This window comes from Ceratotherium simum, chromosome 7, assembly GCF_057802395.1.
Source record: "Ceratotherium simum simum isolate JZ-2026a chromosome 7, ASM5780239v1, whole genome shotgun sequence".
NCBI lineage: Eukaryota > Metazoa > Chordata > Mammalia > Perissodactyla > Rhinocerotidae > Ceratotherium > Ceratotherium simum.
The window spans coordinates 25,166,926-25,192,749 of NC_141906.1; the positions used below are offsets into that span (position 1 = coordinate 25,166,926).

General features: G+C 37.9%; 2 pseudogenes across 1 annotated transcript; both read right to left on the minus strand.

Moving 5' to 3' along the window:
* Positions 1 to 517: 517 nt before the first annotated feature.
* LOC101405707 (ankyrin repeat domain-containing protein 40-like) lies at positions 518 to 11,780 on the minus strand (annotated as a pseudogene). Its single transcript, XR_015552679.1, has 4 exons — positions 10,699 to 11,780; positions 10,008 to 10,103; positions 9,275 to 9,365; positions 518 to 1,555 (listed from the first exon to the last, which is right to left on the minus strand). The product of XR_015552679.1 is annotated as an ankyrin repeat domain-containing protein 40-like (transcript).
* Positions 4,466 to 5,053, minus strand: LOC147916593 (E3 ubiquitin-protein ligase TRIM22 pseudogene; annotated as a pseudogene).
* Positions 11,781 to 25,824: the final 14,044 nt, after the last annotated feature.

A 25,824-nucleotide genomic window follows, 5' to 3' on the forward strand; every position in this document is an offset into this window, starting at 1 on the left:
ATGTCCTGTGAAACATAACGTTCACAAGTTATATTAAAATTGTCTTGTCCAATGCCAGTGGTTTCTCCAGTTTTTCTCTAATCAGTTCACATTTCAGGAAAGTTGGGGCATGCAACATGAAGAAAAGTGGATCTTGGATCTTGGATCTTCAGGGGCACTGACAACAGGAAAGAATAGAAACAGGTTCTGCTCTCTCTCAGTTTCTGCTTAGACAACTCTCTTACATTCTGCACATAAAAGAGACTGGATATAGAATCACCAGCTTCTGCCTCTCCAGACCACTTCTCAGCTGTTCACAGCTTCAAACAATAGGCTTATTGTGCAGCAAGAGGCTTGGAAGTGTGGTACTGCTCCTTAGGGGTCAGGGGCTTCCTACCTTGGCAGAACTGTCAGTGTATACTATGCAATGACACCAGGCGCCCTCTTGGGCATCCGAGGCATTTAGACCAGTTGCTTGTCTGTGGCCCAGATGTGACACACACTGTCACAATACTCAGTGATAAAAGTCCCTGCTGCATTAGTAAGTCAGGTTTGAATCTCTCTTGTAGCAAGACCTTTGAGTCAGTATCGATGCAATATTTCTGAAGGGAAAATTAATTTCACTTATCGTTAGAACCAGTTTCAACTCTTGTAAATCTTCGAGTTGAGCAACAAATTTGTCCTTTCTTACCAGAGTACTGGATAATTTTCTGATCTTCTCCACTCCGTCTGGATTAACACTCATCTCACAGTAGCTCAATCTGAGTAATTCTTGGTAGGTGAGCTCCTGTCAGTCCAGTTCAATTTTGAGGAAATCATTTTCTCAGGGATGGGTTCTAAATCGTCACCTTAAGTACTAGCTCTTGCATAATAAATGGAAATGCTCCAGTGAAGAAAAATGGATGGAATGCTGGCACTGGTCCCTTACACATCCCATTTTGAGTCTCCAGAGACACTGGTGGCTTGGGCAGGACAGAACAGAACAGTGAGTGACTCTGACTCACTGGTGACTGACAAACAGGGCCCGGTTTTGTGCTTTCTGGTGTTCCGAATATGGCAGAGGGGGCAGACACATTACAGTTCTGAACCAGTTCCACGAGGTGTGTTCCCATGGAAAGGCTCCTAGCAGAGGAGGTTCCCAAGAATGAAGCAATGGAGGTGAGCCATCCTCAGTGGGTGATGCAGGAGGTGTGGAGAATACCCCATTCTGCAACTGGGTTGAATCCTCTGCCATGGAGGAGTAGATAAAAGGCAAGGCTGAGTTGGCCAAATAGTTGAGAACAAAGGGCAGTTTTGACTCCTTCATGTCGGGGAAGTCATCATCATCATCACCATCTTCCACTCCCATAATCTTCCTGATTTCTCTCCTTGAGGTTATTTAGACTGGCATTTCTCCTTTTGTGGTAAGAATCACTTTGTCAGCTCCTGATTTTAACAGGAGACCACTTGGCCATGATGGTGTTACATGCCCAGTGTAAACAGGTCCAGCTGTTGACCACATTTTGGGAATTCACCCTTAACCTGCTCTCCAACAATTTCTGCACCTCTCTAATGTCCCCCAAGTTCAAGGACTCCCACCCTTCCCCTGCTGCTTCTGGCCCACAGACCCAGCCTCCTTCAGGCTTGCAAACTTTCTTCAAATTTTGTGCAGTAGCATAGCCTGCTCTAAGATGTAATGCATACTTCTCTAAGAAGAGTTTATGTCTTTGCTATCCTAGGTAGTTCTATTCTTCATCCTAAGTTTTAAAATGATTTTTTTCTAAAAAAGAGGGAAAATGCATAAGGTAGTAAATACAGTGGTATATCCAAGTGTTTCACCCAAAGGAAAAACCCTGAACACCAAAAGGCTGTCTCTCCTAAGGATAGTGGAGCCTAGACATGACCCTCTCTACAAGACACATCATAAAATTCATACTTTCTTCAGTAGGGTTTTGGGATCTGAAAAACGAGACATCAGTAGAGTCAATTATCATTTTGTTAAAACAAAACCAAAGCAAAACAAACTATTCCATCGGACATAGATTTAGCTTACATTTTTTAAGTTATTATAACAAATATTTATTCTTACTTATTAGACACTTTGAAAAGTGTTTTACAGTTAATAAAATTTAGTTTCTCACTGTGATCCTAGGAATTGGGTACAATCTTTAACATCAATTTTTATTTTAAGAAAATGAGACCAAGGGATGTTAAGTAACTTATTCAAGGTTACACAGCTTAAAGTGAAGAAATCAGGTTTGACTTCGGAAACTCTGAGCACCAAAAAATCGATTCTTGGTAAATATTTTATTTATTCACTTCCCACTTTAACTCGGCGATATATATAGGGTCCTATTCGTAAAGCAACACACTCTGAAGGATTCACTATTTAGAGACACATTCCTGAGCACTGTCCTTGATAACAAAAATAAGGCTGAGAGTTTTCCTTTGCTAATTCTGTTAAGCAGCAGAGGGAATGAGGAAGAAGAGAATGTCAGAGGAGTTACAGCAATACGGTTCTTTCTATAGGAGAGATTAGATGTGTTTCCCTTGCAAATACAAAAAAATAAGCATTCTCTCCTAATGAAAACAAGACGTTAGGAAGAGAAGGTTCAAGCTTTCACTGTATACTGGACAAATATAAAAGACTGTTATGGTTGAGTTGTATTCCCCCAAATTCATATGTTGTAGTCCTGTCCCCTAGTACTTCGGAATGTGACCTTGTGTGGAGATAGGGTCTTCCCAGAGGTAATTAAAATAAAATGTTGTCATTAGGGTGGACCCCATTCCAATATGACTGATGCCCTTATAAAAAGTGGAAATTTAGACACATAGCCATGTATAGTGAGAAAAAGATGTGAAGAGACATAGGGTACAGACAGCCATTTATAAGCCAAAGACAGAAACCAGGAGCATATCCTCTCCTCACAGCTCTGAGAAAAAACAAACTCTTTTGAACCCTTGATTATGGACATTTAGACTCGAGAACTGTCAGATAATAAATTTCTGTTGGTTACTCACCCAGTCTGTGGTACTTTGTTATGGTAGCCTTAGCTGACTAATGCAAAGACATTGTAAATAAAAAAAGGGGATAACGCTGCAATGAACACAGGGGTGCATGTACTTTTACAAATTGGTGTTTTCAAGTTCTTTGGATAAATACCCAACAGTGGAATAGCTGGATCATATGGTAGTTCTATCCTTGATTTTTTGAGGAATCTCCATACTGTTTTCCATAGTGGCTGTACCAGTTTGCACTCCCACCAGCAGTGTATGAGAGTTCCCTTCTCTCCACATCCTCTCCAACACATGTTTTTTCCTGTCTTGTTAATTATAGCCATTCTGACGGGTGTCAGGTGATATCTCATTGTAGTTTTGATTTGCATTTCCCTGATAGTTAGTGACTTTGAACATCTTTTCATGTGTCTGTTGGTCATCTGTATATCTTCTTTGGAGAAATGTCCGTTCAGGTCTTTTGCCCATTTTGTAATTGGGTTGGTAGTTTTTTTGTTGTTGAGATGCATGAGTTCTTTATATATTTTGGAGATTAAGCCCTTATCAGATGTATGGTTTGCAAATATTTTCTCCCAGTTGTTAGGTTGTCTTTTCGTTATGTTGATGGTTTCCTTTGCTGTACAGAAGCTTTTTAGTTTGATGTAGTCCCATTTGTTTATTTTTTCTATTGTTTCTCTTGCCCGGTCAGACATGGTGCTTGAAAAGATGTTGCTAAGACCGATGTCGAAGAGCATACTGCCTATGTTTTCTTCTAGAAGTTTCATAGTTTCAGGTCTTACATTCAAGTCTTTAATCCATTTGGAGTTAATTTTTGTGTATGGTGTAAGGTAAGGGTCTACTTTCATTTTTTTGCATATGGCTATCCAGTTTTCCCAACATCATTTGTTGAAGAGAGATTGGATTGGTGGTTACCAGAGGGGAAGCAGGGAGGGAGGAGGGTGAAAGGGATAATTCGGTACATGTGTGTGGTGATGGGTTGTAATTAGTATTTTGGTGGTGAACATGATGTAATCTATGCAGAAATAGAAGAATAGTGATGTACACCTGAAATTTTTACAATGTTATAAACCAATGTTACTGCAATAAACAAAAAATTAAAAACTGGAAAAAAAAAAAAAAGGGGGGAGAGCCAGCCCTGATGGTCTAGTAGTTAAAGTTCCGCATGTTCCACTTCAGCAGCCCATGTTCGGTTCCTGGGTGTAGAACCATACCACTCATCTGTCAGTAGCCATGCTGTGGCCACAGCTCACATAGAAGAACTAGAAGGACCTAAAATTAGAATATGCAACTATATACTGGTACTTTTGGTAGGGAAATAAAAGAGAGAGGAAGATAGGTGGCAGATGATAGCTGAGGGCAAATCTTTCCCAGCAAGAAAAAAAAGTGGGGAAAAAAAGGAAGAGGAGGTCGTAATGGTGCAGATAATCTCAGGTGCAGAAGATGAGCACCAGGACAAGGACACTAGCAGAAGTGGGTGAGGGAAACAGAAAGTTCAGGAGCTCAGTGGGCACAGTGTCTTGGGAGTTGGACAGTTCCAAGGACTGAAATAAGGATAAACAGTCTGAGAAAAGCAACATTTAGAGAACTTGTAGATAAGTGACCCCATGGTTTGTGACATTGAAAAATGAGCCAGTGCCTGCTTCACAGTCTAGGAAAATCCAAATGCAGTGAGAAGGAACAGCCATGGAAAGAGTCAAGACCTGGGGATCAGAGGTGGAAGAGTCCTCGTAGGCATTGTACTCAGATTCATTCTGTAACCCTTTAACCCAGTAGCCATAATGAGGTCTGTATCTGGAGTAAATATTTGGATGATTTATTTTTTGGCCAAACATAACCTCAAAAATCTTCCTTCTATTGAAACTACTTGTTTCACTCTATACCCCCAGGATCCAGGCAATCTTCCTAGACACATATGCTTCCCAATAATATATTCTTGAGGAGAAACATTGGTGGCCCAAGACGTCCAAAGCAGAAAAATTACATGAATGCACATTAAGAACCGCTAAAGCATACGAATCATTACTTGTCTCTTATTCGCAGATAAGACAATATTCCAAAAGGCAGTGACTGGCTTCAGCATCCCATCTACTGTAGGAAAAATTAAAGGGTCAGGTGAGGGATATAGAATGTTTAAGTCTTGTGACATTGTGAGGAGCAATATTGGGAGTTTACTGGGAGGAACTTGTGTTGATGTGTCAGAGATGAGTAGGACACATGAACAGTTGTATGTATGCAGGTTTGGGGAGGAACATGTGAAGCTAAGATCATGGGACCTAGTAGTAACCACAACTTCTGAAAAGGGACCAGAACATGGAGATTTGAACATCCTGTAACTTCCTCTTACCCAACTTGGATTGGACCTCTGTCAGCTCTGAAATGACAAAAGTTGCAATGATGTTGTTAGAAGAACAGGAGTTAACAATGATAACAATCCTCTCCCTAGCGTGGAGACAGGGGAGGGGAGCCCTGTGAGGCTATGAACTGGTGAATGAGAGGACAAAGCAGACAGCTGGCCATTCCCCCTTAGATCTGATCACATCTTCAGCACAGGATCTCTCTCTCCTTGTCAGGCTTACCTCCCCTCTTTTACCGTCATCTAGAAACAACACCCATTCCCCCATTTGGCTTGATACTACAGGAATGTCACACCCACACCATTCCCCTGGCTCTCCTCTCCTGTAAACATTTGGAGTTTCATTATCAGATCAGAGGATCCAGATACTCTTGTTTGTTCCTTGGGAAAAGTTTTTGGCCTCTGACCTTTGACTGCTGACCTTTGAGCCAGAAGAAAAATGTTCATGTCCACCTTCAGGTTACCCTCTGTATGACTTTTGGAATGTCTTGACCTCTCAGAAGCATAGTTTCTTCCTTCCAATAAGACATCATTAACCTCTACCTCTCTACTTCCTAGAAATCATATGAAATTATGGATTTAATAACACAAAATGAAACCTTGTTACTTTAAAACAAATTAATATGTGGAAGAGTCACTGCATGGATATGGGTTCCCAGGGAGATGATCAGAAAATGTGATGGTAGAGACTGGCTCCTGGCTGTTTGAGTCATATCAAGGGTGGGAATACTGTCTGGAGACATCAATATCTTCAAAGTCTGCTCCCCAGTAGGGAGGACCTTAAAATAATCTGAAATTTCAGTTATCTGTGAACAATTACAAACACTTGGAGGTGAGGACATCATGGACACCAAACTAATAGTGGTCTGAATTTCATGTGTTTAGAAGAGCTTGATGCTGTTAGGTAGGTGTGTAAATTTAGACAAAAGGATTTTTTTCCCTTTCCATTCTGGCTTCTAAAGTATGTGACCAAGATAGATCAATTGTTTGCACCTTGGCCAAAAGACTCCTTGAGATTCAAATCTGCTTTTGGAAATCTAAACAGAACCATATAGAAAGACTTGGTCTTCTCTATTCCCGGGGCAAAAGTTTAAATATAAAGGAGTTGTCACCAATTCTATGTGCTTGGCAGATCAAGAAGATGTGATCTTCCCACACTAAGTCAAATAACTATGAAATATGGGAATGTTAGTAAAATAGAGGCATGGATAGTGAAAAAAATGGATAAAGTCTGAGGGGTCTGATGATGCAACACCTTATCCCTAATACTGCTATTGACCCCAAATCTGTGACTTCCTTCGGCCAATTCCCTGCCATAGAATCTGGTCCATTCTCAAAAGTCAGAGAACACTCAAACCATGATTTGTGAACAGAAATTTAAGATAAATCTACATTCATAATTTCCTGACCTGAGAGATATTTTATTATAATTGACCACCAGATAACTCGAATAGCTTTCAACCTCTTTTCACAGCACAAAAGTAGCATCTCTGGTCTCCCTCACATACTTTTCCAAGATACTATTTTCATCCTACAGAGAAAAGAGAAAACATGCATCAATTAATAATACGCCCTCCTCACTTACAAAGCTTAATCACATTTCTACCACCAACTGATATGGTGCGATTAGAGATGGCTCCAATATGTGATCCAAAAAGTAAAGACAAGGCCCAGGCCTATCATTCCGGAAGACTGTTGTAAGAGTGTCACATATCCTAAAAGGTAGAAACAGCATTGACTCTAGTGAAAGTACATAATACAGCTTTCAGTATCTGGAGAAGACATTAATTATGAGGAAAACAAGAGGTCCATAATTTTTTGGTGAAATACATAAGGTTCTCCATGAGACAATTTGAATAATTCATGATTCTTTCATTTATTCAACAAAAATTTAAAACGATATACCATTATTTGCCAAGCATGATGCCAGGCTTTGGTGAATCACAAATGAGTATATAATCATAATATTCCTCAAGAAGTTTACATGGCTTTTGCTGAGGGTACAAGCAAACAAATGTATTAATGGAGGCATTTCTCAAGTCTCTCTCTTCTCATTTTATACAATGTCTACAAGCGATCTATCTACTCTCTGAAATTCAACACACATATATGTTCAGTTGATTTCCAACTCTGTATTTTCACTCAATTTTGTCTCTTAAATGAAGGTTAATATACGCAGTAATAAATAAAACGCAGGAACAAGTAACTTGGAAGGTCTAACAAGTAACTTACTATTCACTAGCCAAATATCAAAAGCTAGATTAAAAGGAAAAATAAATAATTCAACATAATAGTTGGATTGTTCAATAACTCATTCTCAATAATTGTGTGAACAGCTTGCATGTAAACAATCAGGATATAGAAGACATGGACAATACTATCAACCAACATAACCTAGCTGATATCTGTAGACCATTTCACTCAATGAATGAAGAAAATACATCTTATCTTCATTCAGATGGACACATTTTCTGGACATACAGACATTAAGCTATAAAACAAGTGTCAGTACATTTAAAACACTGAAATAATAAAATACATGCTCTCTGATTACTGAGGAAATAAATTTGAAATCCACAGCAGATGAAAAAGAAAGAAATCACTGAATATTTTTTAATTAAAAAACACCTTCAAATATCCCAAGAGTTAACAAAAAAATCACAATGAAAATTTGAAAATAAGTTTAACTGAATGAAAATAAAAAACAAATAACCAAAAAGTATGGAATACAGATAAGGAAATGCATTTATATCATTAAACACTATATCAGAAAAGAGGGTCTCAAATCAGTGATCTAAGTTCCACTTTTAAAAAAAAACTACAAAAGAAACAGCAAACTAAACTCAACACACACATGTGTGCACACCTGCATACACACACATGCACACACAAAGAAAGAAAACATTAAAGGTGACAGCAGAAATATATGATAAAGAAAGGTCAAAAATAGATAAGATCGTGAAAGAATAAAGTTTGTTCTCCTAAAACATCAACAAAATTGACCAAACATAAATAAACTGACCAAAAAAAGAATAAAAAAGAGAAAGAGATAGAACAAGCAAATCACCAAAATCAGGAAAAATTGAGGAGATGTTACAATGAGTGATGTAGAAATTAAAGGATTTATAAGGGATTATTATGATTAACTTTAGGTGTAAAATCAGACAAATTAGACAGAATGGAGAATTTCCTACAAAGACATACATTACTGAAAACTAACAAACACAAGAACTGTAAAAAATCTGAATAAACCTAACACAACTAAAAAATATATATATTTTAAAGCTTTCCAAAAAGAAAAGCCCACAGTGAGATGATTCCTCTGGTGAATTCTGTGGACTATTTAAAGGATATATCATACCAGTCTTCAAAAATATTTCTTTCAAAAAACAGCAGAAGTAGGGGAGAAATTTCAAGTCATTGTATGAGGAAAAAGAAAAAAAGCTCTTGGAATCCAAAGTGCATTTGTTTGTCTGTGACTAAGCTGGATCGTGAAGTACCTGATAAATGCTTAACATGGACCCCAGACAACAGGGGCCTATAGAATATCATGGGACACAATGCTTCTTCCCTCCACAGTCAAATTTTTTCATTACACTAGATAAATGAATAAAAATGAGATTTTTCTCTTGTTATTCATACATTCAATTATTCTGATAGCCTCTGAAATCAATGCAGGGAAAGGCGTACTGCAGGGCTGAAGGAATCTTAATGTCACTACCAGAAAGACCACTGCAATATAGAGGAGAAAGAAACTAGTCTTCCTTTTCTCAAATCTCAGTGGCTGGGACTACTTCACAAGTCATACCTGTAACATCCTCCTTGTTGACCCCTGCAACCAGTGTTCCACATCTGAGATGAAAGCTCTCACCAACTGGCTCTACTGGACCAGCTCTTTCTCAGCCTCGACCACGTTATGTAGAATACCAGTCTCCTCCTTCTTCAGCTTTAGCAGCTCCTTCTGCTCCTCACAGTCCAGGACACCTCTCATTTGTTTAAACTCTGCCTGGACACGTTGTGTCTCATTATGTATTTGATTCTTCAGGAATGAGAAAGAGAGAGAGGTACTCAGGCTTTCAGGCAGAGATTGGGAGACAGAAAAAAGAACCGTTTTGTTTGATAAGTTATCGCAGGGAAGTGAGATAGTAGCAGGGGAGCAAGCCTTGGGAAAGCTGACTTTTCCTATTATTTTCTCTTCATCATATTCCAAAATAATACCTTCAAATCTGCATTACTGAGACCAACTCTGAGCCAAATTGGATGCCAAGGTGTGGCTCAGCTTTAACAAATCCATGCAGGTCCAGAATAACGAAGCCTCCCTGTAACTTCCTGCCAAAAGTTAAACACTTAGGACAGAGCCAGGAGCCATTGCCAAATGTCTTCCCCCAGGAGAGTCAAAGGCTCAAAAACATGACAGGAAAGGAACACAGAATTCACTAGCTACCCTCACCAGAGAGTCCATTTATTTGAATATCTCCCTCCAACTGTCTGTGTCCATTTGTGACAAGTTCTCTTTTCAGCCCCCGCCCCTATCAGAGAAATGATAAAGAAGAGGACTAATCAAATAACTTTTGGACATATCAACTGTCAGGGAATAAAGAAGAAGGAAGCTCCTTGTGACTAACAAACAGGGTCCCGCCCAGATTTCAGTGTAACTCCCTCATCAAGTATTTCCTCCTACCTTCCAGGAAGTACTCTCTTCTCTGACATCAGCTTCCAACTTCTCAGTTTCCTGCTAGTCCTCCCTCAGCCTCTCCAGAGCTGTATGGAACCTCTCCTGTGAGAAAGGAATCAAACCAGAATCAAGCACTGGGCTTTTTCAGCATCTAAACAGAGGATAAATGGGTCAGAAATCAGGCTGAACTCTGGAGAGATTAGAGATTACAGAAACTGTGAGAAAAGCAATTAGAATCTATGACAAAAGAAAATCTGAGATGGTGAATGTGTTCTTTAAGACTCAGGTAGTAGAAGTCAGCATCCCCTCCCCCAGAGAAGACTGATTCTCTTTCTCCTAGAAGAAACCTGATGCTGAGGCAAGGAAAGATCTTACATGTCAATCCACACAGCTCTCCAGTTATCCCTCCTATTCAAAGGGGTAATGAGAGATTTTCTTGGGCACCAGATTTCCACCTACTAGCACAAGATACAACAAAATGTACTTCTGGCTAAGAGTCTGAACTGTAGGCTTATCCTTTTGTCACTGGATGGGATGCACGGAAATGGCCTTCAGACTAAGGAAGGTGAGCATAGGAAGAAAAGAGTTCACAGACCTCAGGGCTATGGTGACAAGGCAGTTAAAGTCCAATGCAAAGTGGAGATTTCCCATCAAGTACCATTTACTGCCCTGTCTTGCCTCCATCTTTTCCTCCTACCTGATATTCCTGGAAAACCTTCTCCATGAGGAGTGTGTGTTGACTTCAGTGCTCCTCAGCCTTCTCCAAAGCCAGCAAACGATCTTCCCAGCCTCCTACAGAACAGCAGGAGTTTCTCTTCATGGCGCACACAGAGATCTCTATTCTGCTCTTCCTGTGGTTTCCAGTTGATCTCCCCGAGCCTCTCAACTACGCTGGCCGTGGGCTGATTAGTATGCAGGTTCCTGGGCCCGTAAGAGATTCAACAGACAGGGCAGCTACTCTCTTCTCCTTGCTCGATCCTGGACTCTTTGTTTTCTGCAGTGATGCAGGTTTGGCAGAAACTTTGGCCATAGTCTAGGCTCAGCGGTTCTTTCAGGAGTTCCAGGCAAATGGGGCAGGTCACCTGCTCCTTTATGTTCACCAGGATTCCTGAAGCCATCACAGCTGCTCCCCATCCTAACTTTCATAATTTCTAAGGCTCTTCTTCCTCACAGATCCCTGCATTATTAGCAAAGGTTAAAAGGGCACAGAGTAAGAAATGAAGGAATAATATGATATTAAAGGTGTAGAAATCAAGAACAAGCCAAGACCAAAATATTGAAAGACGAAATAGAAAACGTGGTGAAAGAAGGAAAGAAACGCGGTGAACTGGTAAAAAGGACTTTTCATAATAATATCAAACACTTTATTTCCAGTTCATGTCATGTGACAAATTCGATCCTTATCTCTGCAATGACTGATAATTTTCTTTACTTTCACTGAAAGAAAGGATGACCTGACATCTTTTCTACCAAGATCCTTGTGTGATCCACCATCTATCCTGCCTGTTCTTTCCCACGCCAAAAGCGCCAAACCACTGTTGCCTCTGGGATGTTATACCTGCTCTTCTCTCAGCTGCCCTGATATCAGTATGACTCACTCTTATACTTCAGTGAACTCTCTCCTTACATGTTCTCTTATCAGAAAGACCTGCTCTAACCTACTTACAGTGTTACATTTGCCATCATTTGCTGTATGTTTGCAATTATTTCTCTTATTATTGTGATATAATATTGGACAAGGTGTATGTGTACATGGCAAGAGCAAACCCTTCATCAGACGTGTGAATAGACATAACAAGTGACATACAAAGGTCACTTATCTTCAATAGACAGAGGTGAGATGAACCTAATGTATTTGGGGTCACTCAGCCTACCCCACTGAGTTGTTCAAAGACAAACAGAAGACACTTCATGAACCCAATTAATACCCAGAGCAATGGAGCAAGTGGAAATGAAGAGATTCAGACCAGCTGTGAGGTTGTGGGGAGTCTTGTGTTTCTAAATGGTGAGCTTTCACCTTGGCCTGGAAATTTGCCAGGCACACTGAAAGGGGCGTAAATGTGTGTATGTATGTGGAAAGGGAGATGGTACGGATATGCTGATAGGATCACACGTGTTAGATACCTGGGAAAAGAAAAGTAAAGAGAAAATAAATGTTATTCTTAAGTCTCAAAATATTATTCAAAATCATTCAACAAATAATCATTAATGATTAATTATGCTAGTAACTGGACCAATATCCAAAAACACAAAGATAAGTGTAAACAGAAAACTTACACCACTGTGACCTTGACATTGATCTGGAAAGTAATAGTAAATTGAATATTCAGCCTTATGTGTACAAAAGAGCAATTGTGAAGAACACTACCAGAGAGACATAGAAATTGTTGGGGCAAATGGAGGGATACCAAGAATTTCACCCTGAAAACATAAGAGTTGAACTGAAAACTGAAGATGAAGGACATATGAGAGGAGAGAGAGGAAAACATTTCTTAAGAGGAAGAAATGACCAGTTCTTGGAAGACATATCATCTTGTATGAGATTTCAAATGCCAGTGTAGCTGGTGTGCAGAAAACTGCTGGGCCTTTGGTATCACATGAGTCTGCAGTGACCAAAAAAATATGACACTTCCCAAATTATGTAACATTTAGGGACTCTTTTCCCAGAACAAGAAATTATCAATGTCTTTCCATCAGTGAAGAGTGGGAACATACTTAGCTCTTCACTTGGTCTATGAAATGTTAGATGGATCCATAGTGGAACTGGAAAGATCAGTTAGGATGCAGGTACAATTGCTCAGGGAAGAGATGATGGTAGCTTGAGGGGCAAAATGGTGTAGGAAATGGTGATCAGCAGATGAGAATGAGAGAGAAGATGAGGTAGAAGGATAGGACCGGGAGTTAGTTTGAATATGTGGAAACAAAGCGTTAACATCAGGCCTGAGGTCTTTCTTCCTGTAAAGATGATATTGGGTTACTCTTCTCTTAGTAAGCATTTGTTTTTTATTTCTGGGAAACCTACTGGGTTACAATAAAGTGGAAGTTCAGCTGCCTTGATAGTAAAAGTGGCCTAAGGTATCAAGTGCATTTGAACTGGGAAGACTTTGTATAGAGCTTAAATGTCAGTTGGTAAAAACAGGCTTAAATTTTCACAGGGAAATGTGGTTCTTATAATCAAAATGTGTCTTATTTATGCCTCTGGAAGCTGTGCTCATGGGTATTTCACAAGGTAATCTGTTCTTTGTAGCAATATGCTTATCTGATCTATAGTAATTTTATACGCATTGAACTAGTTTGGCTACTTATAAAGCTGAGATGACAGGGATAAAGTATTTCCTGTACCACTGTAAGGTCCATCACTGAGAATTCACCTGAGGCAGCCATGCCAGCATGCTGTGTCTCCTGTCTTGTATCTCCCGGCTAAGCTATGTGAACCTGACAGTTTATATCTCATTAGGTCACTTGGCTGGAAATGGCCATACAGATTGCAAACTGCTGCTGGTGGTCAATCAGAGGGGGTATCACAGAAGGGTAGCACTGTGATGCTTATTCTCTGACCTGGACTCAATATGGCTATGTGACCACAGTCCAGGTTCAGGAGTTCTATCAGGAACTCCAGGCAAATGGGGCTATGACGCAATAAACAATGAAAGGGCGTATCTCAGTAGATACTAATGTTCTGACAGTTGCCAAACTGTGACAGTAAAAGAAAGTTCTCCAGCGTGAGACAACCAATACATTTTGCCCTTCCACTACACAAAGGAAGGAAAAGCTAGACAGACTGTATGAAGATAAATTTAGATCTACTAAAAGTGTCTCCTTGTGCCGTGTTCATCTGACATGAAGGGAACGTGATAAAGAATGAGTCTGAAAGTGAAACAGAAGTGAAATCCAGCTAATGATACAGATGCTGAAAATAGTCCAAAGGTCATATGCAGTTAGCCCCTGGCTTCAGAGACTATGGCCAAGATCAAAATCATGAATTTCATAATCAGAGGTTGACATTATACCAGTGGTAATTATGTGATAATGTCGACCCCTGTTTATGACTCAAGCTATGATCAAAACGTAGCGGTGGGGCCTCCAATTATTTCTCATCCCTTTCAAGATCCAACCAATGATGAGATACATCAAGAGCCTATAGTGCAGGGAGGAGTAGGGCATGCTTTCTGCCACGGGACTAGAAAATTATTCTCATAGCGTGGCTACAAGGAACTAGTGTCAAAGCAGCTGCTGCCACAATGGACACAGAAGGGCAGTGTACAGAGGACCTAGAGTCCTCCCACACGGAGGATGACCCCACCTCTACCTAAGCAGTGACCCAATGGCTCCACAGCAATGAAGGAGATAGATATGTGAACACGAATGGTTCCCAGGTCTATCAGGTCTGCCTGATAGAGATCCCAGTACAGTTGGCTGCCATAAATGTCAGGTTATTGTACCTTACACATTTTTCTTCTGACATATGAGCTCATGATAATACAAACTCAAAGTGTTCCAGAGATGACAACTAAAGACAAGAATAAAATACATTAAAGACAATAATTATGTAAAAGTTGAAACAGTGAATATATAGACAGAACTTTCTTGTGTTGTCATTGGAGTAGAACTTTTTCTTTAAGCATGATGAAGCCACAAATTACTAACATCAAATAGAAAGAGTCACTTTTCCTAAATGGAAAAGAAAAAACAGAAGAATAAAAAAGTGAAATTGTGCTATGTTTTAATTTCCAGGCAGTCATCTAATACTATTTAATATAAACTCCTTAAAATACTAGCAAATTAAAAAGTGAAGCAGAAAAGTAACTAATTAATTCTAAATCCCTTTGATAACTGGCATGACAGAGGTGCACTGTGTGAGTTCAGAAGACAGGAACTTAACGCTGACATATGGCTGAGAGGAGGACAAGAATATGCAATAGAGGTGGTAATCTCCAACGTCAACTTTGACAAAGTAAGATTGCATCACATGAGGGTACTCAAGATGAGAAAAGAGATTTGACTGGTGTCTTTCATATGCCTGAGTAAGGTGTGTGTAGCTGTACTCTCTATAGGAAGGGAGAGTAAACACAAAGTCTCCCCTATTCTAACTTCCTTCCCTCATGGATCTAGGGATCTTGTTATCATACTATTTCTTTTGACATCTTTTTATGTCATTAACACCAATCAAGTAACTCATTTTGTTTATTAAAGTGAGAAAAGACACCACTTCTGGAATTCTTCGTACGTGCTCCTCTTGCTCCTTATGTCTCAGCTCAACTCGGTTTCTGGGTGAATATATGGCCCACTGAGATGTATGAGCAAGGTTAGTGATTTTTAAGGAACTGCAGCAATTCCCTCTGTCTGGACAAGTGAATAGATAAGGCTGTAGAGATTTCCAGCTGTCACCCCATCAAGGCTCCTAAGCACAGACAGGCTAATGATAAGAATTTATCTACAGAGTCATACAGAAACATTAGACTGTTACACTGATAGGCATTAAACTATTAGGATTCAAAGATCTCTCTTCCTTTGCTCCTATTTTGGGGGGGGAAGAGATTTTCTGCCTCTGAAAATGCAAGGAGTCTGGCTGTCCTCAGCAAACTGCAATTCAGAATTATAGAATTAGTAGATGTGGGTAAATCAAGCTTGCAGAAATGAGAGTCCCTCCATGAAATGCACAAAGCCTTTCACTTCTACAAACCTCCCTTCTTTTAAGACCACCTTCCCCCAGACTACACTTCAGTCTGCACTCTCAGCAGGGATCCTGCAAGCTGGGCCTTTTTCCCCCCTCAGAACAATTTCCTGAAGACAAATTAAACTCACCCAAGCAAATTCAGTATTTTCCTCCGAAGTTTCTCAACCTCTGCTTCTACAAAATCTTTAACTCACCTTCAGACACCAATGGAGAACTACTGATTCCCTGGAGAAGAGTACAGTAGGCCAGGGAGAGAGGTGGTCAATATTCACTCAGCAAACAAGGAGTCTGATCTCCACAAAGAGATCCAGAGGAGCCAAGTGAAAATGATTATTAAATTCTTGGAAAAAGGCAGGAAAAGTAAAGAGAAATTATGGGCCAATGGGAGGTCTCCACATAGGGCCCCTGGGAAACGACAAGGCTTTTCTGCTTGTGCCAGATGGGCCAGTGACTACATTCTTATTCCTATCTCATTTGTAGTCCTGGAAGTTCTTTCATGGTTCTTCAAGGTAATTCATCCTTTGGAGCGCTAGGCTTACCTAGGCAATGTAATTTCACACACAGATACCTTGTCGTGTTTCCTTCCGAATGAGCTGTCACGAGAGACTAAACTACCTCCTTTACTACAGTGAGGACCCATGCTAAAGCAGCCGTACCTAGAGGCTCTCGCTTATCCTGCATCCACCAGCTAAGCTAAGTGAATCTCGCCAGTTTGTGTTCTATTAGGTCATGTGAGAGGGAATGTTTATCCAAATCTGAAATTACTTTAGGTGGTCAGTCCAAGGGGCTATCACAGTGGAAGCACAATGATGCTGACTTTTAGAATCTGGATTCAATATGGTCAAATGTGACTTTTCTAAATAGACTGGGAAGATGAAACTGTATGAAGTGTCTTTTGTTGGGCAATGTCATTCAATACTATTCAACATAGGAATGAATGGATAAAGAAGATGTGGTATATATACACAATGGAATACTACTCAGCCATAAGAAACGATGAAATCCAGCCATTTGTGACAACATGGATGGACCTTGAGGGTATTATGCTAAGCAAAATAAGTCAGAGGGAGAAAGTCAAATACCATATGATCTTGCTCGCAAATAGAAGATAAGAACAACAACAAACAATCACATAGAGACAGAGATTGGATTGGTGGTTACCAGAGGGGAAGGGGGGAGGGAGGAGGGCAAAAGGGATGAATAGGCAGGTGTGTGATGATGGATTGTAACTAGACTTTGGGTAGGGAACATGATGTAGTCTACACAGATAGAAATATAATGATGCACACTTAAAATTTATACAGTTATAAACTAACGTTAATGCAATAAAAAAGTTACTAAAAAAGTAAATAAAATATAAAAACAAGAACCAAAAAAGGACCATCTATGGTCTCTCTCACATAACTTTTCATGATGCCATTCACATCCTGGGGAGAAAAGAGAAAATATGAGTCAAGAAGTGATACGCCCTCCCCTCACACAAAGCTTCATCACAACCTTACCACCACATGATGTGATGGGAATAGAGATTGTCCCAATATCAGAGCCAAAAAGTAAAGAAAGACTCAAGGCAATCATTCCAGAAGATCATGAGATGTAGTCATGTTCTACCTAAAAGGTAGAAACAGCTTTGACCCTGGTATTAGTACACATGAGGTTTCCGGTAACTGGAGATGAGACTAATAATGAGGAAACAAGAGGTCTGTAAATTTTTCCCCAAATGCATGAGGCTCCTCATGAGATGATTTGAATAATTCATGATTCTTTCATTTATTCAATGGAAATGTAAAGTGATATACTATTATTTGGCAAGCATTATGCCAGTATTTGGAGAATCAAAGATGAGTAAATAATCATTATTCCTCAGGAAGTTTGCATGGTTTTTGTTGAGGGAGCAAGCAAACAAATGTATCAAAGTAGGCATTTCTCAAGTCTCTCTCTTATCATTTTATAGACTATCTAAAAGTGACTTCATCTACTCTCTTAAATTCAACACACTCATATGTGCACTTGATTCCCAACTCTGTTTTTTCTCAATTTTGCCTCTTAAATGCAGGTTAATATATTCAGTCATAAAGAAGTCACAGGTACCAGTAACTTAGGATGTATAACAGGTAAATTACTATTCACCAACTAAATTGTCTCCTCTCTTATACCCCATTGTTCATAATGTTACCAATATCTACTTGGTCGCTATCCTAAAATCTACAATATCTACCCTGCACATCAGTCTCTAACAAGCCAATTTAATCCACATCCTTAGAGTTTAGCCCTCTCCTTATTTTTCCAATTATTTTATTCAAATCATAAATGTTTATAATATTATCTAATTTCAAGTATACGTTATTATCAGTTACTGTATAGACCGTCTTGTAGTCACCACCAATAGTCTATTTTTTATCTGTCACCATACATATATGCCCCATTAACATCTTTGTCCACCCCCAAACCCCCTTCCCCTCTGGTAACCATTAATCTATACTCTTTATCCACGTGTTTGTTCATCTTCCACCGATGAGTCAATCATGCAGTATTTGTCTTTGTCTGGCTTATTTTGCTTAACATCATACCCTCAAGGTCCATCCATGTTGCTGCAAGTGGGACAATTTTGTCTTTTTTATGGCTGAGCAGTATTCCATTGTGTACATATACCACATCTTCTCTATCCATTCATCCACATCGAGGTAATTGGGTTGCTTCTGTGTCTTGACTATTGTGAATAATGCTGCAATGAACATATGTGTCCATAAATCTTTTTGGATTGTTGATTTCAAGTTCTTTGAATAAATACCCAGCAGTGGGATAGCTGGATGATATGGTATTTCTATTTTTAATTTTTTGAGAAATCTCCATACTGTTTTCCACAGTGTCTGCACCAGTTTACATTCCCACCAGCAATGTATGAGGGTTTCCTTATCTCCACATCCTCTCCAACATTTGTTATTTTTTGTCTTGGTAATTAGAGCCATTCCGACAGATGTAAGATGATATCACATTGTAGTTTTGATTTGCATTTTCCTAATAATTAGTGATGTTGAACATGTTTTCATGTGCCTGTGGCTGTATGTATATCTTCTTTGGAGAAATGTCTTTTCATATACTCTGCCCACTTTTTTATTGGGTTGTTCATTTTTTGTTGTTGTTGAGTTGTATGAATTCTTTATCTACTTTAGAAATTAGCCCCTGTCAGACATATGATTTGCAAATACTTTCTCCCAGTTGGTGGGTTATCTTTTCATTTTGTTCATGGTTTCCTTTGCCTTGCAGAAGCTTTTTTAGTCTGATGTAGTCCTGTTTGTTAATTTTTTCTTTTGTTTCCCTTGCCTTAGTAGACACGGTATTTGAAAAGATGCGGCTAAGACCAAGGTCAAAGAGTGTACTGCCTATATTTTCTTGCAGGAGTTTTATGGTTTCAGGTCTTACATTCAAGTCTTTAATCCATTTGGAGTTAATTTTTGTGTATGGTGCAAGATAATGGTCTACTTCCATTCTTTTGCATGCGGCTGTCCAGTTTTCCCAACATTATTTATTGAAGAGACTTTCCTTTCTCCATTGTGTGTTCTTGGCTCCTTTGTCAAAGATTAACTAACCATAGATGGGTGGTTTCGTTTCTGGCCTTTCAATTCTGTTCCATTGATCTGTGTGTCTGTTTTTGTGCCAGTACGATGCCGTTTTGATTACGATAGCTTTGTGGTATATTTTAAAGTCAGAGATTGTGACGCCTTGAGCTTTGTTCATTTTTCTCAGGATTGCTTTGGCTATTCGAGGTTGTTTTTCGGTTCCATATAAATTTTAGGATTCTTTTTTCTATTTCTGTGGAGAATGTCTTTGGGATTCTGAGTGAGTGCATTGAACCCATAGAGTACTTTAACTAACGTGGACATTTTAACTATGTTTATTCTTCAAATCTATGAGCGTAGAATAGCCTTCCATTTCTTTATATCTTCTTTGATTTCTTTCAATAATGTCTTACATTTTTCAATATGTAAGTCTTTCACTTCTTTGGTTAAGTTTATTCCTAGATATTTTATTCTTTTTGTTGTGATTGTAAATGGGATTGTATTCTTGACTTCTCTTTCTGTTTCTTTGTTGTTAGTGTATAGAAATGTAACTGATTTTTGTAAGTTTACTTTGTACCCTGAAACACTGCTGTAGTTGTTGATTATTTCTAGCAGTTTTTTCATGGATTCTTTAGGGCATTCTATATATAGAATCATGTCATCTGCAAACAGCAAGATTTTCATTTCTTTCTTTCCAACTTGGATTCCTTTTATTTCTTTTCCTTGCCCAATTTCTCTGGCCAAAACCTCCAATACTATGTTGAATAGCAGCGGTGAGAGTTGGCACCCTTATCTTGTTCCTGTTCTTAGAGGAATGGCTTTCAGTTTTTCCCAATTGAGTATGATGTTGGCTGTGGGTTTGTCATATATGGCCTATATTATACTGAAGAACTTTCTTTCTAAACCCATTTCATTGAGAGTTTTTATCATAAATGGATGTTGGATCTTGTCAAATGCTTTCTCCGAATGTAGTGAGATGATCATGTGAGTTTTGTTCCTCATTTTATTAGTGTGGTGTATCACATTGACTGAGTTGTGGATGTTGAACCATCCCTGCATCATTGGTATAAATCCTGCTTGATCATGGTGTATGATCCTTTTAATGTATTGCTGTACTTGATTTGCAAATATTTTGTTGAGGATTTTTGCATCCATGTTCATCAGGGATATTGGCCCGTAATTTTCCTTTTTTTGCTGTCCATGCCTGGTTTTGGTATCATGGTAATGTTGGCCTCATAGAATGAGTTAGTAAGTGTTCTGTCTTCTTCAATTTTTTGGAATAGTTTGAGAAGGATAGATATTAAATCTTCTTTGAATGTTTGGTAGAATTCTCCAGAGAAGCCATCTAGTCCTGGACTTTTGTTTTGGGGGATGTTTTTGATTACTGTTTTGATCTCTTTATTTGTGATTGGTCTATTCAAATTCTCTCTTTCTTCTTGATTCAGTTTTGGGTGGTTGTATGAGTCTAAGAATTTATCTATTTCTTCTAGGTTATCCAATTTGTGGGCAAATAGTTTTTCATTGTACTCTCTTTTAATCCTTTGTATTTCTGTGGTATCCATTGTAATTTCTCTTCTTTCATTTCTAATTTTATTTATTTGAGCCTTCTCTCTTTTTTTCTTAGTGAGTCTGGCTAAGCATTTGTCAATTTTGTTTATGTTCTCAAAGAACCAGCTCTTAGTTTCACTGATTCTTTCTACTGTTTTTTCAGTCTCTATTTTGTTGATTTCTGCTCTGATTTTTATTATTTCCCTTATTCTGCTGACTTTAGGCTTCATTTGTTCTTCTTTTTCTAGTTCTGTTAGGTGTAGTTTAAGATTACTTATTTGCTATTTTTCTTCTTTGTTGAGGTGGTCCTGTATTGCTATAAATTTCCCTCTTAAAACCACTTTTTCTGCAACCTCCAATAGTTGCTATGTTATATTTTCATTGTCATTTGTCTCCAAGTATTTTTTTTAGTTCTCCCTTGATTTCATCATTGATCCAATGGTTGTTCAGTAGCATGTTGTTTAGTCTCCACATATTTGTGACTTTTCCAGCTTTTTCTTGTAGTTAATTTCAAGTTTCATAGCATTGTGGTTGGAAAAGATGCTTGAGATGATTTCAGTCTTCTTAAATTTATTGAGGCTTGCCTTGTTTCGCAACATATGGTCCATGTTTGAGAATGTTCCATGTGCATTTGAGAAGAATGTGGTTTCTTCTGTTTTAAATGGAATGTTCTTTCTTTATCTATTAAGTCCATCTGCTCAAGTGTTTCATTTAAATCCATTATTTCCTTGTTGACTTTCTGTCTGGGTGATCTATCCATTGATGTAAGTGGAGGTGTTGAGGTTGTCTACTACTATTGTGTTTCTGTTAACTTCTCCCTTAGGTCTGCTAATAGTTGCTTTATATACTTTGGTGCTCCTATGTTAGGTGCATATACATTTATAAGTGTTATGTCCTCTTAGTGGAATGTCCTTTTTACTATTCTAAACAGCCCATCTTTGTCTCTCGTTGTCTTTTTTATCTTGAAGTCTGCTTTGTCTGATATAAGTATGGCAACACCTGCTTTGTTTGACATTTCCTTGGGGTATCATATTCCATCCCTTCACTCTGAGTCTATGTTTGTCTTTAGAGCTGAGATGTGTTTCTTCGAGGCAGTATATTGTGGGATCTTGTTTTTTAATCCCTCCACCCACTCTGTGTCTTTTGATTGGAGAATTCAATCCATTTACATTTAGAGTGACTATTGACATGAGGGCTTAATACTGCCATTTTATCTCTTGTTTTCTGGTTGATCTATATTTCCATTTTTTCTCTCCCTTTGAATTTCTGACTGCCATTTCATTTTGGTGATTTTCTGTTGGTGTTTTCTAAGTTTTCTCTTTCTTATGAATTGTGGCTCTGCTCTGACTTTTTGTGCAGTCATTACCATGAGGTTTTTAGAAAAGATCTTATAGATGAGATAGTTCATTTTCTCGTAGGCTTTTATCTCCATTAGCCTAAGCTGATTCCATCCCATTTCTCTTGCCCTTCTGAGTCTTTTGTCACAAATTATTCTGTTTTGTCTTGTCAGTTTGTGACTTAGTTGAAGTGTTTATAGTTACTTTTGATACTTTCTTTCCTTTTATCTTTTAAGTTATAATTAAGTATTTGCTATCTTGTTATGAAAGAGAGCTGCAGTGTTCTTATTTTGTCTATTTCTCTCCATGCTCAAAGCTCTGTTGACTTTTGTCTTTTATTTCAGATATGAGGAAATTCTTAATCATTTCTTGTAGGGGAGGTCTAGTGGTGGTGAACTCCCTCAGCTTTTGTTTATCTGGGAAAGCTTTTATTTCTCTATCATATCTGAAGGATAATTTTGCTGGATAGAGTATTCTTGGCTGAAACTTTTTATCTTTTGGTATTTTGGATATATCCTTCCGTTCTCTTCTACCCTGTAAGGTTTCTGCTGAGAAATACACTGAAATCCTGATAGGGGTTCCTTTGTAGGTTATTTTCTCCTGACTGCTGCCCTTAATAGTATTTTCTTTCTCATTGATTTTTGCCAGTTTTACTCTTGTATGCCTAAGAGAAGGTCTTTTAGCATTGATGTAATTAGGCGTTCTATTGGCTTCATGTACTTGTAAGTCTGGTTCCTTCCCCAGGTTTGGGAGGTTATTCAGCTATTATTTCTTTGAACAACCTCTTTTTTCCTTTCTCTGTCTCTTCTACCTCTGGAATACCTATAATCCTTATGTTGCTTTTCCTAACTGAGTCAAATATTTCTCAAAGAATTCCTTCATTTTTTTTTTAAATCTTAGTTTGCTCTCCTCCTCCACCTGAAGCATTTCTATATTTCTATCCTCTAACTCATTAATTGTTCCCTCCATACCATCAGTCCTATTTTTTAAGGATTCTGGATTAATTTTTATCTCATTAATTCTGTTCTTCATATCCAGAATTTCTGGGTGTTATTTTTTTTATTGTTTCAATCTCTTTGGTGATGCATTCCATCTTCTCATTAATTTTATTCTTGAGCTCATTGAACTGTCTTGCTGAATTTTCTTGTAAATCATTGAGTGTCTTTATGACAGCTATTTTGAATTCTCTGTCATTTAGATTGCAAATTTCTGTGACTTCAGGGTTGATTTCTGGAAATTTGTCATTCTCCTTCTGCTCTGAATTGTTGCTATAGTTTCTCACGGTGTTTGATGAAATAATATTTGGTGGTGCATTTGTGATAGTGTCAGGTCCAAGTTTTTGACTGGAATGTCATATTTTAGAGGGACCACATAAACTCAGATATGACCAAACAGCTTTAAGGTATTAAGGTTGACTCTATGAGGCCAAAAAAGCACCTTGGAAAAACAGTCTGGTACCTTACTTACAGGGTTCCTTACAGCCTAAACAGGTGAATAAATAAGGTCACTTCCTGGTAGATGCAAGAACCTCAAGATATGTCAGGAGTCTCAAGAAGAAAAGAAGTTACCCAAATCTATATGTATTGCAGGTGGAATATTTGGCTTGGCTTCTTAGCCTTGAGAGGCTTTTAAAAGTTCAATCTGGAGATTCTTGATAAAAAGTTCCAGCAAAACAGATTTAAAAGAGCCTATATGATCAATCACTATTTTTGCTGTACTTTTATAAATATCTAAGTAAAGTTTATTGAAAGTAGACTTATTTTGCAAACAAATGGGTCTTAATTGACTGTCTTTGATAAAATAAGAGTAATTTTAGAGAAAAAAACTGTGTTTCAGTGGAAACTATAATATACATTTGTGAATACTAAATTCTAGCATTATTAATTTTCCTTGAAGTTTATTATTTACCTAAAAACTGGACTTGATCCTTAATTCTTCTAACTTCCTGAAACATTTGGCTAGGGATCTTCAAACTAATGTTTCCAATTTTTCTCCCATTTTTGACTTGGATCATTAAAAGCTAAAACTGCTCTTTTTCCCTGAAGACCTGCAAACTGAAGCTGATATATACTCAATAAAAACTTAAGCGAGATCACAATAGCCTCTGTTTAAACAAACTTCATGCCTGTTGCTAAGTAAGCCACTCAGAATGTTTACCTGAATACTCAATGATATCATCAGATACATTTCAAATTGCAAAAAATACTTTGACATTGACATCTAGAAATCTTCTTGACTGATTGCCCTCAGGATCACAAACTGGTTTATAGTTTGCTTCAACCATTAGCCACTGTTTTCTTTTGTTTCCATAGAAATGTCTCTTATTAAATACCTGTTTACTTATACCATAAACCTAACTTAGGGAGCCCACCCGCATCACTGCCTCCTAACATGAGACAACTGTTTTAGTGACATGACCTATTTTTCAAGACTAAAAGATTAATTCATGAAATAATGTAACAATATACCAGCTCAACTTTTTTTTTTTTTTTTTTTTTTGGTGAGAGTGGGGTGTGGAAGATTGTCCCTGAGCTAACGTCTGTGCCAATCTTCCTCTACTTTTTGTATATTGGTGGCCACCACATCATGGCTTGATGAGATGCCAAGCAGCCCAAGTAGGGCTAACAGAACTGAACAGAGATTTCAGTTGCTGCATGCAAGGAAGAATTAAGAATTAGAGTTCAACCAACCTAACTACCAGGAAAAAAAATAATATTCTTTAGAGAAATAAACAAAATCCAGAGTCTCTACATCTCATTCACAATTTCCCTGGGGGGATTTTAGATAGAATCTAATATCACTTAACATAAAAAGAAACTAGAAAATATGACTCATAGTCAAGAGAAAAAGCAATCAATGGAGATCAATTTCAAATAATCAAGATGTTGTATTTAATAGACAAGGACTTCACAGCAGCTATTATACCTAGGGTGAAGGATGTAAAAGAAATTAATGAGCAAATAAGAAATGTCAAAAGACAAACAGAGTTTTTGTTTTTTATTAATTGAAATACTAAAACTAAAAACTACAATCACTAAAAAAACAAATCCAGGATTGGCTTAGGAGAAATTCAGAATCACAAGGGAAAGCCTAAATAAACTTAAAAGTAGATTAATAAAAATGATCCTATATGAAAATAATGAACAGACCCTCAATAATCTGTAAAAAAAAAAAAAAAATCAACGTAAAAACAGGTTTAAATCACAGAACAACTACTAAAGTACAATAACACTAAAACTATAAAGCTGAATTAAATGAGAAAGAACAGAGTAAAAATCACATGTTAATTTAAATACATGCAGAAAAAAATCACATAAAATCCAATACTTGTTCATGATAATGATAAATTAGGAATATTAATCTGATGAAAGGAAAAAAGAAAAAGCCTCCTGTTAACATCCTACTTAGTGATCAAATACTGAATACATTCTCTCTATGATTAGAAACATGTCAAGAAACATGTCAACACTCACCATTCATATTCATCACTGAACTATATGTCCTGGCCCCAAAAAATAAGGCAAGAAAAACAAATAAAATAATAAATAGCAGAACAAAATAAATAAAACAATCTCTATTTGCAGATGATGAAATAGTTTATGTAGAAAATCAAAATAAATCTAAAGGAACCGACTAGCATTAGTAAGTGAACTAGGCAAGGTCATAGGACCCAAGGACACACGTTGAAAATCAATTATATT